The sequence below is a fragment of the Sus scrofa genome, chromosome 1 (assembly GCF_054392235.1).
Source record: "Sus scrofa isolate SSC_HxYL_T2T_F1_AM1 chromosome 1, Sscrofa_HxYL_maternal_Yorkshire_Landrace_v2.0, whole genome shotgun sequence".
NCBI lineage: Eukaryota > Metazoa > Chordata > Mammalia > Artiodactyla > Suidae > Sus > Sus scrofa.
In genome coordinates, this window is record NC_139383.1 from 116,829,239 (window position 1) to 116,843,056 (window position 13,818).

Below are 13,818 nucleotides of genomic sequence, written 5' to 3' on the forward strand. Positions count from 1 at the left end.
ATGCTTAATATTAATTCCAACAAGAATGTAGCAAAACAGGGTTTTGTTTTGTTCACTAATGTATCCCAAACACCAAAACAGTGCCTAGTACCAGCCAGGCACTCACTCACCAAATATTTGTACAGTGAACGAATTGATAAACGGCTTTACAAGTGTCCAGAGATAATGCCAATATATTTCAATGTAACCTTGTTTTAGGAAGTGCTTCTTTGAGGCCAGAGCCAAATTTTATTATTCTTTAGACTACATGGCCTTCCTTCTAAATTGTCACAAGCTCAAATGGCAAAATAACCTTTTTTACTATCTGCCATGCCAATTTTACATATAATTATTACTGCAACTGTATTTATCAACTTCATATTCATGGTTCACACTTCATGCCACCCTAATATGTATGCAAAGGCCTATCAAGAGAAGGCATTGGGGAGTTCCCATCGTGGCTCAGAGGTTAATGAATCTGACTAGGAACCATGAGTTTGCGGGTTCGATCCCTGGCCTCGCTCAGTGGGTTAAGGATCTGGCATTGCCGTGAGCTGTGGTGTAGGGTGCAGACGTGGCTCAGATCCTGCGTTGCTGTGGCTCTGGTGTAGGCCAGCAGCTGTAGCTCCAATTGGACCCTGGCCTGGGAACCTCCAAATGCCACAGGTGTGGCCCTAAAAAAAGCAACAACAACAACAAAAAAAAAGTAAGGCATTGGGAGTTCCCATCATGGCTCAGTGGTTAACCAACCCGACTAGTATCCATGACTATGAGGGTTCAATCCCTGGCCTCTCTCAGCTGGTTAAGGACCCGGCTTGCTGTGAGCTCTGGTGTAGGTCGAAGACTTGGGTAGATCCTGTATTGCTGTGGCTGTGGTATAGGCTGGCAGCTACAGCTCCGATTCGATCCCTCGCCTGGGAACCTCTATATGCTGCGGGGTGTGGCCCCAAAAAGACAAAAGACAAAAAAAAAAAAAAAGATAAGGCATTCAAATATCCAAAAAGCTAAATGAGCCCCAAATCCAGATTATGTGGATTCTATCCTTACCACCTAAAACTGAATAAGGTTATTAAGTGTGACATTAACATTACTGCTTATGTAAAAAAATCCTAGGATACCTCAAAAAAAAAAAAAAAAACACAAAAACAAAAGAAACAACTGCTAGAACTAAATGACTTTGATTCAAAGTCATATACAAAATTTAACTGCATTTCTATATACTAGCAACAAATAAAGGAAAATTGAAATTTAAAAAATACCAGTTGGAACTGCATCAAAAATTAAAATCACAATGAGATACTTACTACTTTGTACCCATCAGAATGCTATAATGAAAAACATATATAATATCAAGCTTTGGCAAGGATTTGCAGCAACTAGTACCCTCATACGTTGCTCGTCAGAGTATAAAATGGTACAACCACTCAGGCAAATAGTTTGCTAGTTTCTCATAAAGTTAAATATACACTTATCATATGAGCCAGTTAATTCCACTCTTAGATTTTTTGTTTATGGGTTTTTTGGTTTTTTTTGTCTTTTTAGGACCGAACCCTCAGCATATGGAAGTTCGTTCCCAGGCTAGGGGTCAAATTGGACCTGCAGCTGCCACCTACACCACAGCCACAGCAATGTGGGATCCAAGCCGCATCTGCGACCTACACCACAGCTCCTAACAATGCCAGATCCTTAACCCACTGAGCAAGGCAAGGGATAGAACCTCATGGATACTCCGGTTCGTTACCACTGAGGTAACGACACAAACTCCCTACTCTTAGGTATTTATACAAGAAAAATGAAAGTCATAAAAAGTAGTGCATGGCTTTATTTATAAAAGCCCAACACTGGAGTTCCTGTCATGGCTCAGCAGTTAGCGAATCTGACTAGCATCCATGAGGACACAGGTTCAATCCCTGACCTTGCTCAGTGGGTTAAGGATCTGGCGTTGCTATGGCTGTGGAGTAGGCCAGCAGCTACAGCTTCGATTTGACCTCTAGTCTGGGAACCTCCATATGCCATGGGAGTAGCCCTAAAAAAAATAAAAAATAAAAATAAATTAAAAAATAAAAGCCCAACACCAGGACTAACTCAAATTTCTTCAATTGATGAATAAACAAATTGTGGTATAGCCATACAGTGAAATAGTACTCAACAATAAAAAGAAATTGCTAATACATGCAACAACAAGGACAATTTTCAAAGACTTTATTCTGAGAGAAAGAAGCTTAACAAATAAGTATACCATATGATTCCTTTTATACAAAATCCTAGAACAGGCAAAACTAGTCTATGGTACTAGAAATCAGATTAGTGGCTGGTTGCAATGGCGTTGTGGGGGAGGAGGCTGAATGATTACGAAAGTAAACAGAAACTTCCTAAAAAAATTTAAAATGTTCTGCACTTTGGTTTGGGTGGTGGTGCATTCAACTGTTCAAAAATCATCAATCTGCAAACTTAAAATGTATGATTTTTATTGTACGGATATTATACTTCAATAAACTGATTTTTTTAAGATCTTGATTATCTGGATCTTCTTCACACCATATCAATCCCTTCCCCTTCCCCCTTTTATCAAGCAGATCTGGCTGCAAAAGAAAGCACAGAAAGTACTTCCAGGAGGGATATAAAGGCTTTAAGAAAGAAATGTATTTCTAGTCTCACTTACTCCAATCCTGAAAGCAGCCAGTCTTAATCTTTTTCACCTAATAATCAGAGGGTGGAAACCACAGGTACCTAGATCTCTCATAATAGGGAAATCACAGCTTTCTGCATCTGTTCAACATCTAGGGGCCACTCTGAAATATGCAGCATGACACCTACAACTTTATGGGCCAAGAACAGACAAGAAGGCACAGACTGGTAATCTGGAAACTGAAAATCAACTGCCCTTAAGCAACTATGTACTGGCTCTGTATTCCTAGCTCATGGCTTTTGTGTTAGACTGGTTAAGAAGGGGTTTGTTTGCTGACAGCTTAGAGGATTTATGAGAAGGGATTAGTCTTGGCCTTGCTGTTGAGAAAACTCTGAGCTAAGTATGACAATGACCCATGGTCTTGGAAAGGGGTTTCAGATGAGGCTATAGAAGAAACTAAGTCTTATCTTTCTTTCTTTTTTTTTTTTTAAGGGCCGCATCCGCGGCACATGGAAGTTCCTGGGCTAGGGGCCGAATTGGAGCTGCAGCTGCTGGCCTAGGCCACAGCTACCACAACTGGGGATATGAGCTGTGTCTAATACCTACACTGCAGCTCATGGCAATGTCAGATCCTTAACCCAATGAGCGAGGCCAGGAATCAAACCTGCATCCTCATGGATACTAGTTTGGTTTGTTACCCTTGAGCCACAACAGGAACTCCTCAAGTCTTCGTTTTATCAAAAAAAGACAGCTGCCTGCTGTTTTAAGACAAAGGAATGAAAATCATCCTGAAAAAAGAACTTCCAACTTCAGCATCATTTGTCTATTGATAAAATTTACGTTAATCACCTTCTACATGAATCTGGACTGAAAAAATCAGTGAACATATGAAGCACATCAAATTATATTTCGACAGGCCTCAAACTGCTTTCAAATTCCTTGATTTTGTTGACTTTGGGTCTAATTAAAATTACTTAAAATAAATGGGATCAGAGCTCAAGATGAAAACCTGTCTGCTCTGTCAAATTTTATTTCTTTTTAGGAGTTCCCATTGTGGCTCAATGGGTTAAGAACTCAACAAGATTCCATGAGAATGTGGGTTTGATCCCTAGCCTCATTCAGTGGGTTAAGGATCCAGCGTGGGTCACAGATACAGCTTGGATCTGGCATTTCTGTGGCTGTGGTGTAAGCCAGCCGCTGAAGCTCCAATTCAACCCCTGGCCTAGGAACTTACATATGCTGCAGGTGTGGCCCTAAAAAGAAAACATAATAATAAAAAAGAAAGAAAAAAAAATCCTCACTTTACAGACCAAAAAAAAAAATTTTTTTTTTTTTTGCTTTTTTTAGGGCTGAACCCACAGCATATGGAGGTTCCCTGGCTAGGGGTCAAACTGGAGCTACGGCTGCCAGCCTACACCACAGCAACACAGGATCCAAGCCAAGTGTGCGACCTACACCACACTCACGGCAATGCCGGATCCTTAACCCACTGAGTGAGGCCAGGGATCGAACCCACAACCTCTTGGTTACTTGTCAGATTGTTTCCACTGAGCCAAAACGGGAACCCCTACAGACAAAATTTTTTAAAATTAAACTCTCTGGCCTTTCCCCACAGCCAAATTTTCTAATAAGCTCTGATAATCTAATAAACCAATCTATAAACTAAAGCAAAAGTCACAAATATTTTGGTGGAATCATCAAAATTTCCAAAATTTAAAAAAGCCAATATGGTAATATCTTGTTTTCTAGGCTGAGAGTCAAATCTCTTAGCTTAGAGCTCTAACAGTAGACCATAATATACTGTTTAAATACCTCCATACTAGAAATAGTTCTGGGGGAAGTCTTACCCACCTGGAAAAATTATCACTTCCTAATGTATCAAAATAAATTAACCCAACCAGAAGACTACTCTAGAGTATGCATTTTCAATTTGGGCAACGTCATCCCTGAGGGGACAAAAAAATTTAAGATATTATGATGGTCTGTGTTCTGCCAAAGGCATCAGCACACAAACAGATACATAAACAGAGTTTATATATAGTAAACCTCAAGTATTAAAATTCCACATGGAGGAAGGCAAGTAGGGAAAAAATGTCCTAAGGTTCCTTAGGAAACAATAATGAAGAAAAAGGTTGAGAAACACTGCTCACAATTGAGGGTCAGCAAACCTATCCTCTAAAGAGCCAAATAGTAAATATTCTAGGCTCTGAAGGATATACAATCACTATTCAACTCTCCCACTGTAGCATGAAAATAAACACAGATGATACAGAAAAGGAATAAGCAAGGCTGTGTATCAATAAAACTTTGGTTTATGGACAATAAATTTGAATTTCCCATGATTTTCACATCATAAAGTATTCTCAATTTTTTTTTAACCATTTAAAAATGTAAAAATCAGAGTTCCCTGGTAGACTAGCAGTTAAGGATCTGGCATTGTCACTACTGCAGTTCAGGTCACTACTCTGGCACAGGTTCAATCACTGGCCCAGGAACTTCCACATGCGGCAGGTACAGCCAAAAAAGAAATTAAGGAGTTCCTGTTGTGGTTCAGTGGTTAACAAATCAGACTAGGAACCATGAGGTTGCGGGTTTGATCCTGGCCTTGCTCAGTGGGTTAAGGATCCAGCGTTGCTGTGAGCTGTGGTATAGGTCGCAGATACGCCTCGGATCCCAAATTGCTGTGGCTGTGGTGTAGGCCAGCAGCTACAGCTCCGATTAGACCCCTAGCCTAGGAACCTCCATATGCCATGGGAGCGGCCCTAGAAAAGGCAAAAAGACAAAAACAAAAACAAAGCAAAATAAAATAAAATAAAAATCAACCCAATGTATATCAACTGAGAAAAATGTGATATATCCATACGATGGAATATTATTTGGCAAAAAGAAGGAATAAAATATTGAATCAAACTATAACATGAATGACCTTTGAAAACATTATGCTAAATGGAAGAAGCTGGTCCTAAAAGTCTACATATTTATTGCATAATTTCATTCATACGAAACATCTAGAATGGGTAAACTTATACAGACAGAAAGTAGATTAGTGATTACCTTGGGGCTAGGGTGGTGAAGGTGAAGGCTGGAAAAAGTAGGGGCTGATTGCTAAAGAATATTGTTTCTTTGCGGGGGCGGGGGGGGGGATGAAATGTTCTAAAAGTAGATAGTGGTGAACATTTCAACTCTGAATATACTAAAAACCACTGAATTGGATGCTTTCAATGGGTGAAATTTATAATGTGTGAATTATATCTCAATAATCCTGCTTTTATTTTTTAAATTCTTAGCTCAGACTGTACAAAAACAGGAAGTGGCTCTGATTTGCCCTGTAGTCTGTGGTTCACCAACTCCTGTTCTAGATATAGCAGTTCAGCAATATGATCTTAAGGAAAAAGAATATAAACTAACATGTCAGAAATCAGACACTGATTGAAAAAGAAAGACTTTGGAGGTCCTGTTGTGGCTCAGCAGGTTAAGGACCTGACATTGTCTTAGGATGTGTTTGTTCGTCTTTTTAGGGCTGAACCTGCAGCATATGGAAGTTCCCAGGCTAGGCGTCAAATCAGAGCTATAGCCACTGGCCTACACCACAGATACAGCAATGCCAGATCCGAGCCTCATCTGCAACCTACACCACAGCTCATGGGCAACACTAGATCCTTAACCCACTGAGCAAGCACAGGGATCAATCCCGCATCCTCGTTTAGTGGGTTAAGGATCTGCTGTTGCCGTGACTGTGGTGTAGGTTTCAGCTAGAGCTCTGATTTGGACCCCTGGCCTAGGAACTCCCACAGGTGCGGCTGTGAAAAGAAAAACAAAAAAAAAGGAGAAAGACTTTTCATAGCCCTGTAGGAAAAACAATGGCTACTTATAGCCAATATGCCCTAAGAACTGCTATCCAAGTTACTGCTCACACTCAATAAACCAAACGAGATACTCAAATTTTAGAGGGTATCAGAATCATTAAGAGGTAGAAGACTTGTTAACTAAGACAGGGTACTGGGCCTCACCCTTGGAGTGGGATGGAAGTGGAAACATACATTTCAAGGTTCCATATGATGGTGATGTTGCTGATCTGGGGCCCATACTCTGAGAACCACTGATCTAACAGACTGTAACCAGCAAAATATTGTAATCATATTTGAGTCATATATCAGATACAAACATTTAAGGAAAATGAAGATATACCTTCTTTTATTTACTCCACTGGGTCTTGGTCTTTGGCTTTTAATGTACTGTAATAAATATTTTCTTTCGATGTGCAATGTGGCTGTATGTAGTCATAAAACCTCCTTTTCCCTCCTTAAAACTGAAGCTGACTCTTCAGAAACCATTGGATCCCTAGAGTTTTTTTTGTTTTGTTTTGTTTTTTGGACACAGATATACAGACGAAGTTCTTAGTGTTTTACAAAGGCTCACTAATATTATTTTCAAAGAAGGGCTAGGCAACAAAAGGGGGTGAAACAAAAATAATCTAAACCAAAGAATCACAACCCAAGAGTATTCACTTATAGCACCTGACATGAATTTATCTACAGAAAAAGAACCTAGGGACAAAACCCTTGGAGCTAGGGAGTTCTGTCAAATGCCTTAAAGCTTTTCACCTTCCTCTACCACCATAAATCAGTTATAAGAAAGTATAATAAGGAGTCCTGTCATGGCACAGTGGAAACGAATCTGACTAGGAACCATGAGGTTGCAGGTTCGATCCCTGGGTTAAGGATCCGGCATTGCCATGAGCTATGGTATAGGTTGCATACACGGTTCAGATTGTTGCTGGGGCTATGGTGTAGGCCGGCAGCTGTAGCTCCCCTTTGGCCCCTAACCTGGGAACCTCCACATGCCATGGGTGCAGCCCTAAAAAGACAAAAAAAAAAAAAGTATAATAGAATCACTCATGCAGAAAAATTCCAAATAATTTATGTAGATACTCTGCTTCAAGGAGATAAAACACTTGATGCTCAACTCTCAAGTGTGGGCTACACAGGGTAACTTCTCTTCAAAGACTATAGAAGTGGGGAAAGCAGGAACTCTTCAGTGGAAAAACCTGACTAACATTACCTCAGCCAAGGAAAAAAGGTTAACATCAACAGTGACAAATCATGTAAACAGTATGTTTAAAGTAATGGTATGAAAATGTTACTGTCTTTCTCTGGTCCCTCTTCCCAAAACCTGTAACTCCTGTCTCATCTTAAGGAAAAACATCAGATAAATAACAGCTGAGGGGCATTCTACAAAAAAATCTGACCATTATGCCTCAAAAATGTCATAAAGGTCATAAAAAACAAAGAAAATCTGAGAAACTGTCATGGCCAAGAGGAGTTTCAGGAGGTATTAAAACTATATGCAATGTGGTCTCCTAGATGGGATCCTGGAAGAGAAAAAGGACATTTGGCAAAAACTAATGAAATGTGAATAAACTATGAAAGCTAGTTGATAATAATATTTTAATACTGGTCCAGTAATAGTGATAAATGTACCATCTAATTAGTAAGATGGTAATAGTAAAAGAATCTGGGTGTGGGGTATACAGGAACACAGTATTATCATCTCAATATTCTATAAATTTAAAAATGCTCTAAAAGATAAAGTCTATATTTTTAAAAATTGAGAACTGCTAGACCCCAAAACAAAGCACATTTGACCAAGGTATCTTAAATCTTTCAAACAAATAAACAAACATACCAGGCCAGTTACACAATTTTAATGTCCATGATAACTCTGAGCTAAGGAAAATCTTTTTCTTTTTTTTCTTTTTGCTTTTTAGTGCTGCACTTGCAGCATATGCAGGTTGCCAGGATAGGGGTCAATCCGAGCCACAGTGGGTTAAGGATCTGGTGTTTCCGCTGCACCACAATGGGAACTCCAAAATCTCAATTTTTCTCAAAACTCCTACCAAAGAGTGCTTTGGTAGGAAATAATTCATTTTACCTTAAAATTTTTTTATGGAGCCCAATTACAAGCCAGACACTGGAGATACAGAGATGGAATAAGAGTCCCGGTCCTTATCCAAAGGCTCATAGACAGGGAAGGGGTAGACTGGGGAATGGAGTGAATCAGACATAAAAACAAAATGAAAATAATGCACACAAATCAGTGCTACAATAAGGTGTATAAAATAATCATGGAAGCAAAGAAAAAGGATACTCATTTGCAATCTGAAGAATACGGTTCAATTAAGCTTTACTTTCATTTGGACAAGGTCACTTATCAAAATATATTTACAAAATGAAGAAAGAGAAAGCTCCAATATGCTCCCTGAGGTTATCAAGAGATTCTGACATAAGTATGAGCTTCAAAAGTAAATCACATATCAGAGTTCCCGTTGTGGTTCAGCAGTAACAAACCCGACTAGTATCCATAAGGATGTGGGTTCGATCCCTGGCCTCGATCAGTAGGTTAAGGATCTGGGGTTGCCATGAGCTGTGGTGTAGGTCACAGACATGGCTCAGATTCTGCTTTGCTGTGGCTGTTAGCTCCAAAGTGACCCCTAGCCTGGGAACTTTCATATGCCATGGGTGCGGGCCTAAAAAGAAAAAAAAAAAAAAACCCACCTATCAAAGAGCTTTTTTTCTTTTTTGGCCGCCCCGAGGCATATGGAGTTCCCAGGCCAAGGATCAGATCTGAGCCACAGTTGCAACCTAAGCCACAGCCATGGCAACATTGGAGCCTTTAACCCACTGTGCTGGGCCAAAGAATAGAATCTGCTTCCTGGTACTTCAAAGACACCTCAGATTCTTCAAACAGCTTTTTAAGTATAAAAAGAGAGAGAGAGAGAGAGAGAGAAAACAGCAAAACCTCCTCGCCCTTAAAAAACAAACAAAAAAAACTGTTGATAACCTACAGAGAATATGAAAACAAATTCTGCAAAAAATAAATATCCAGATATGCATGTCTTCCATAGGCAGACATATAATACTCCCAGTTAGTCATGAGAAATACCAATAGTAAAATCCCACATTTTTCTAGCCTACTTAATACATAATCCTAATATCCCCTTTTCCTATTCCTCGCATCCCCCTTCTTGTTTACACCCAGTATGATGTAGGGCTAACTAAATACTATCCAAAGTTCTCAGTGACAACAATTAACAACACATTTTCCGGACAGATTTGTACCCCTCTAAACATTTCTTCCCTCTAACCAAATTCTACCCACTATTTGAGTTCCACTTTCTCTATAAACCTGTTTCCTAATACTCTTCCACTGCTTTTTCCTTTCCTTTTTTTTTTTTTCCCCTTCTTCTTCTTTTTAGGGCCGCACTTGAGGCATATGGAAGTTCCCAGTTTAGGGATCAAATTGGAGCTGCAGCTGCCGGCCTACACAATAGCCACAGCAACACCAGATCTGATCTATACCACAGCTTGGGACAATGCCAAATCCTTAACTCACCGAACAAGGCCTGGGATTGAACCCACATTCTCATGGATACTAGTCAGATTCTTACCCACTGAGCCACAACGGGAACTCCTAGCTTTTTCTTTTCTGTATATCACTTTTGTGTCACTTTATAACACAAAATCTGTGTTATATAAACTATGATATCACTGTATAATATAGACCTACTATTTCATGAGTTCTGTCTCTCAATAAGGTGTGCACTGCTTTGATATACACTGCAGATTCTACTCTCAAAACTCAGCTACTTACTCTATCCCTCAAAGTTCATGGTTGCTTACAGAAATTAACTCTGGTTGACTTGAGCAAAGATGTAAGTGGGTGACTCACAGAACTCCCAGGAAGTCTGAAGAATTAGACTCAGAAGACAAGCAGGCACAGTAAGAGGCTACACAATAAGAACCAGTTACAAAATCCTGCCACATTATCAGTCTGGTAAGGACAATGCTGCATCCACCACTGAACCAGCAATGCCACTGGAGATTGGATAGTGCTGTCACCATCACTATAAACAATTCTCCATTGTTCCTTGGCATCAAGGATGACATATTCAGCTGGTGAGCTTGGGCCAAGATCTCAAACCCTTGTTGCTATCACAGTTGGTAGAGCACATGGCATTTTCTGATTTTACAGTAGGCACTGGACTTATAAGGTGAGGAAACCCCCCAAAGGCCAGAGGTTTACAACTGGCAGCGTTAAACAAAGACAAATGTTCGTTATATGTATTGAATTATTCCATCTTCCATTCTATTAAAGACATACTAATGTAAAATACTATATTCTAAATAAAAGATAGTATCTTAGGAGAAAATAAAAATTATATTTAAAATTATATTTAGGAGTTCCCATTGTTGCTCAGCGATTAATGAACCCAACTAGTATCCATGAGGACACGGGTTCGATTCCTGGCCTCGCTCGGTGGGTTGAGGATCCAGTGTTGTGACTCAGATCCCACATTGCTGTGGCTGTGGCGTAGGCCGGCAGCTATAGCTCCGATTAGACCCGTAGCCTGGGAATCTCCATATGGTGCAGGTGCGGCCCTAAAAAGACCAAAAACAAAAAAATTATATTTAATCAAAATAAGTATTACAAAAAGAAGAGCAATTATTTTTATATAGAGATGGCAATATTTGACATTTCTCAGTAACTTAAGTGTAAATACTGTCATTCAGTCAAAATAGCAGCAGTTACATCCAAATAGAAGAACAGAGATAAATAATTCTGTACTAAACTGGAGAAGACAGATCTGGTAAAAGAAAAACTCTATAAGCACTCTCACAATTTCAACCATCTCTTTAAAAACTTGCATGTCAGATACTGGAGATAGAGGCAGAAGCTTAGAGTCTAATAAACAGAAAACAAACATGAAACCAATTAAATATAATACATATTATATATGCTAAATATTGTCATGAGGTATTCAAAGTAAAAGATGCAGGGTTGGGGAGGTGAAATGACAAAAAAGGCTTTGTTGAAGAGGTGTTCCTAAGCATTTTGAATGATGAGACGGCTAGCACAGGAAAAAAAAAAAAAAAAAGGCAGGGGTAAAAAAAGAAGAAATAAAATTGAAACACCCTACTCTATCATAAGATAGCCCTAGTTATCACTCCAGACATAGTTTTTTGTTTTTTCTTTTTATTGGCCACACCCATGGCACATGAAGTTCCTGGGTCAGGGACTGAATTCAAGCCCCAGCTACAACATAAACCCCAGCTGCCGTAACGCTGGATCCTTTAATCCACTGCACAGGACTAGAGATCAAAACCGCACCTAAGCAACCACCACAGCTGCTGAATTTGGGTTCTTAACCCACTGTGCCACAGGAGGAATTCCCAAACACTGTTTTACAACAGAGATAAAAATAAAAGTTTATATAAATGTATATCAAAAACAAAGATGCTAGTCAAGTTGAAGCACTGGGATTTATTTTTCTAAAAGCAAATGCAAAATGTGGGTATGGTGGAGAGAGAGAGAAAGAAAGAAAAGAAATGAAGGAAGAAAGGAAGAGAGAGAGAGAAAGAGGAAGGAAAAAATTCTTTCCCTTCCTGAACCCACCCGCTTGCAATTCTCTCACTAAGACATGGCATTCTACTTCTTCACTACTTGAATCTGTGCTGTCCTTGTGACTTCTTTTGGGTAAAAGAAATCGAGGAAGCAAAGTAGTAACTGTTCTCTATCTGGGCACTCTTTAAGAGGCCTGGGACACATTCCACACTTCTGTTGGAAGGAGACCACCATGCAAACAATCCTTATATAGTCTGCTAAAGAATGAAAAACCACAGGGAGAAGGTGACTCAGTTGTCTCAACCAAGATAAGCCAGGTCTGGCCCAGATCACCAGAACCCAGGCTAAACTGCTAATACTTAGAATAAAAACAACAATAAACAGCTAAGTAAATACTGGTTGTTTTAAGCCTTTAAGCCATTAAGTTGGAGTACTTGTTATACACCAGAAGCTGAAGTAATGGGTAACTGAGATAGTGGATTTGGATTGTATGTGGACAGATAAGTTTCTAAACTAAAAGGTAAATTCACCACTATGCAATTTCTAAAGTAGAGAACTGATAAAGACTTTCAGATTTCCTCATTAGTATATTTCAGAAAATGTCCATAGCCCCTGTAATATTTTTTAAAATGGGTGAGAGGTACCCTGAAAAATATAAATGCTCAAATATTCGTTGACAGAATGGTTAAATAAATTATGATTTATTATCACAATGGACAACTATAGATAAATGAAAATGAATGAACTACAACTATAAGCATTATGTATATGCCTCTCACAGGCTCCCCATTTATACAAAAATATACCATTGGTAGGAATGTAAATTGGTGCAGTCACTGTGGAAAACACTATGGAGATTTCTCAAAAAAACTGTAAATAGAACTATCACACGAACCAGCAATTCCTCCCTTGGGTATAGATCTGAAAAAAATGGAAACACCAGTTTGAAAAGATATATGCACCTCAACGTTCATAGCAGCATTTATTTACAACTGCCAACAAATGGAAGAAACCTAAGTGTCCATCAACTGACAAATGGGTAAAGAACATCTGATGTATATATATATATACACAATGGAATACTACTAAAAAGAATGAGGGAGTTCCCGTCGTGGTGCAGTGGTTAACGAATCTGACTAGGAACCATGAGGTTGCGGGTTTGATCCCTGACCTTGCTCAGTGGGTTGACGATCCGGCGTTGCCGTGAGCTGTGGTGTAGGTTGCAGACGCGGCTCGGATCCCACATTGCTGTGGCTTTGGCGTAGGCCGGAGGCTACAGCTCTGATTGGACCCCTAGCCTGGGAACCTCCATATGCCGCGGGAGCAGCCCAAGAAATTGCAAACAAAGACAAAAAAAAAAAAAAAAAAAAAAAAGAATGAAATTTTGTCATTTGTAACAACATGGGTATACTTGTATTATGCTAAGTGAAATAAGTGAGACAAAGACAAATACTGTAGGATATCACTTATACATGGAATCTAAAAAATAAAATAGTGAATATAACAAAAAAGAAACAGACTCACAGATACAGAGAACAGATATACATACATAGATACACAGTAGTTACCAGTGGGGAGAGGATGTAGAGTGGGGTAAGACAGGGTAGGGAATTAAGAGGTACGAACTACCATTTTTAAAATAAATAAGCCCCAAGGATATACTATACAACTATACAACACAGGGAATATAACCAGCATTTTATAATAACTATAAATGGAATATAACCTTTAAAAATTGTGAATCACTATATTGTACAACTGAAATTCATATAGTATTATATACTTCAATTTTAAAAAATCAAAAACAG

The 13,818-nt window shown here is 39.1% G+C and overlaps 1 protein-coding gene across 4 annotated transcripts in view; it reads right to left on the minus strand.

Annotated features, from left to right (window-relative positions):
• ZNF609 (zinc finger protein 609) overlaps window positions 1-13,818 on the minus strand; it is a 242,975-nt gene that overhangs the window by 159,001 nt on the left and 70,156 nt on the right. The gene's annotated exons all lie outside the window — the stretch shown is intronic.